Source organism: Coptis chinensis, chromosome 3, assembly GCF_015680905.1.
Source record: "Coptis chinensis isolate HL-2020 chromosome 3, ASM1568090v1, whole genome shotgun sequence".
NCBI lineage: Eukaryota > Viridiplantae > Streptophyta > Magnoliopsida > Ranunculales > Ranunculaceae > Coptis > Coptis chinensis.
In genome coordinates, this window is record NC_141458.1 from 62,998,687 (window position 1) to 63,002,664 (window position 3,978).

Consider the following 3,978-nt stretch of genomic DNA (forward strand, 5'->3'; position numbering starts at 1 on the left):
AAGCAATAGATAAATGACAAAATCGAATTTGATCAATAATAAACTACTTGATTTATCTAATGAAGCAATAACAATATTTTAATACTTTAAATTAAAACAAGGAAAATGAAAACTAATAAAAATGGAGATTCAAAACTAGATCTAAATCTAAAAACTAATCTAGATCTATATTTTTCTAACCCTAAACTCCATTAACATTAGCTTCATAACCTAACTGCCTTTGCTACCTAACCTAATTGCCATTAACACTGAGTCAAGCTTTTGTTTTATCCATCCAGATCCAAAAATCGTGCATGGGCTTGGAGCCATGTTTTGGGGGCGAGAATCGGGCCCAAAACCCAATTCTTCGATCAAAAGGCCTCTTCAGCTGCAGTTGGCTTCCACAGACTTTTCGTCCACTTATGCTCCTCTGATTGGGTCAAGGCTTGGACCATTGCAAAGCTCTTTTCCGAGCCGGTCGTTTTGACATAAGGTAGGCCTCAATCAGAGGTCTGAGTCCAAAGATATGGCATTCGAAGTTCTGGCGACTTTTGCTCCTTTATCTCGCTAAAAGTGGCACATTTACGCACATAATGGACTTTGAAGCCGAAATGCATAAAACACGTAATCAGTATTAACTCTTACTTATTATTCACATAATTGGTCTAACAGTATGATTATTAAGGGGTTAAAACTATAGTTTTGGGCTCTTATCACCTAACATGGACCACCCCAAGCAATACAAACTACAATCGGCCCAACCAAAACAAAACAAGGTCGGCCCAACCAAAACCAACTAAGGAATTAGGCCCAAAGCCCAAACCGACCATCAGGTCTTCTTCCTCACCTGCTACCACCACCACCAGCCACCACCTGCTCAAGTCCGGCCACCACTCGTCCTCCCCCCTTAACCCACCGGTTTTAATCCCTATAAAACCCCTTAAACTTTAATAAAACCAAAAATCTCACCTCCTTAATCCCTCATCTTCATCAAACCTAGATCTAGAAATAATTCCCGCCGCCATTAATGCTCGTTTCAAGCTTCAGCCGCACCATTGTCCAGCCCACAACCACCACCAAACAATCCATTCCAGCCGACACATAAAAAAAACAAAACATCAAGAGTTCAACCAACATCATAACAGGCGACGCCATTGATGAACAGTGTAAGCTTTACCGCCACCCCCAATATCCATCCCGACATTTTAACCACCTATTTCAACCAACAAATACCCCAACACTTCACCACCACCACCCAACATCTTCAATCCTAACCATATCAGTACGGGTTCAAAACCAACCCAAAAGAGTTCAAACCAAAATATGGGACGATTTCTTGCTGTTGGGCTTGCGCTGCCATTAATAGCTTCTCGAAGCTTCAACAGTTCAATGTCGATCTCCGAGTCTCAACAGAGTTTCAAAATACAGTTTAACCAATTTTTAACAGTATGAAGCGGGATTTAATGCTAATAACGGTATGAGCGGGACAAAATCTGATCTCAGCGGTATGAGCGATTATGAGTTTCAAAAGCGGGGCCGAATGCTAATAACAAAATGATGAACCGAAAATATGAGCAGAAACTTTTTAACAGTATACGCCGGTACACGGAAACTATAAATTCGGTGAAATAGCAAAAATAGCTACTCACCTGTATTAAAACTCAACTTGACGAATCCCTCCTCGTCCAAATCGTCGCGCTCCACCCTCCAGCAAACGAGTTTCTAGTTCTGCCTCCATTTTTATTATTTTTCTTCTCTAAAATACCCTATTCTCTAGAACAATGTGATTATATATTTGGGTTTGAAACCCAAGCCCAAAACAGACTCCGGCCCAAAAATCAGGCCCGCGTATCCCAAATCCAATCCAACCGATTTTTAAATAAATAATTTAATTAATTAATAAATAATTACGTATTTTAAATACGGGCATTACATTAGCTCAAGAGTATTTGAACAACACATTTCCTGAGAATCATATGCACCAATTCATTTCCTTTGGAAGTTCTAATTTCGACAAGGACTCCCTGGACGTAGATGAAATTGAGGAAGATTTCCTTCAACTCTTGTGCAACTCTTCTTTGCCACCTCGCGAGTCCCCACTTATCAACATCCATTCATCCCTCGACGCCATGACAGAAGAAGAATTTTTCACCCTCTATCCCAGTGATTCTTCTAGCCCACCTATTGAGGAATGTCTCGCATATCTTAAAGATTCTGATGACTTAGAACTGAGAGCATTAGGTGAGCGCCATTTACCTACTTCATATCACCCAGTCACTCATTCACCTTCCATCAATGTTCCCCACCCTCCACATTTTCAACGGAACTTGGATGTTGCGCTTGACCCTCTTGCTTCTTCTGTGCTTAATGATTTTCTAAATCCTCCTAATACAGAAATAATTCCCAAGGGAAAAGCACTTGACACCTTCATTTTCAGAATTGAGATAGTACCCACCTACACCACAAATGAATTTTGTGCTAAACCCACATTCTCATTTCTTCCATTCCACGTCTAAAATTCATCCATATCCACCATATCTTCCACAAACATCCATTTTCTCACGATCATTCACTTGGACACCCTCTCGTTCAAAGATGAAAAAGAAGGTGCATGCGCGGTTACATTCTAGATCTATCAGACTTCGCTTCCATTTCACTAAGTTGCATCGTAGAAAATCTTGGTGTTTGATTCTGTTTGGGGGTGCATTCCATGCTATTTATGTATGGAAAGGCCCACAACTCTTTAGGTTGTTGATTTATGGAAAACTGCAGGGTATATATATATATCCAGTTATTTGTTAAAGTCTAGAGTATCTGACTATAAAAGGCTCATTTTGTTGTTTGGTGTACTTCCTTATAATTCTATATATTGGTTAGTGCACCATTCAGGTCACTGGGCCCTCCCTATGGAGTGTGTGGCTGTAAGTACTGGATCCTAAGTCCACGGTTAACATAATTCACGTTTTTCACTCTTGTATGTTTTCTCAGTTTTTGAGTCATGTTTCTCTATGGTGTGAATTATGTCTTTATTATTTTTTATTTTCTTATATTAAATATTATTTATAAAAAGTAAAAAAAATATATCAAAACCATAAAAAATAGTAATTTAGGAAGTCTCGGGAATCTGACTTTAAAAGACTCACGTTTAAAACAAATTTTCTAAACTCTGTTATCTAAAATTTGTTTGGAATGGGGTATTCGTTTTTCAATCCTTGATTACTCAACTTTTCATTTTTGTTGCTTAGGCTGTTTAATCGTATTTCAATTCGGGTTGACATTATCTATGAATTTAGATTTTATTCGTTCGCAAAACTTACGTCACGCACGCACTTCGAAGCGTTTTCCATCTTCTTATATGTCACCCACGGTTGGAATAGAGTGTTTTATGGATCATTGGATTGGAAATTCTCTCCTTATCATTTCCATATCTCATTCGAAAAAATTGGACCGGTAACGAAGCGGCAATTTTAGTTTGAAGTTGCGCGAAAAATCGGCAGATTTCGAAAATCGAATTGGGCTTGGGCCCAAACTCTCGTATGCACGTGCCACGCATGCGCATCCTCTTTCTTCAACCCAAAATAGATTGCGAGTTTTCCCCTTCACCTCCGCCATTAACGAAGCTTATAAACCCTAAAAAAAAAAAAACCTAAACCCACCCACGCCTAGGGAGTGTAAAAAAACCCGTTGACCCATCATCCGGTAGGATATCCGGTATTCACCCGCCACCCAAACCCGCACCGAACCAAAAACAGACCCGCCCCGCCCCGCCACCATTTTTACGTGGTCGGGTTATGGGTATAGGTTCTATGTTCAAACCCGACCTGTCAAGCCGCCCGACCCGTACCGTGTCAAAAGTCGTTGACCCAACCCCATTGACCCGCACAATTTCAAAACTCTAACTCTAATATTTTTGTATTTTGTTTATATTTTCTTTTAACTTTTGTAGAAATTTGGGAAATATGAACACAAACTTTTAAATTCAACTTTCGAATTTTAGAG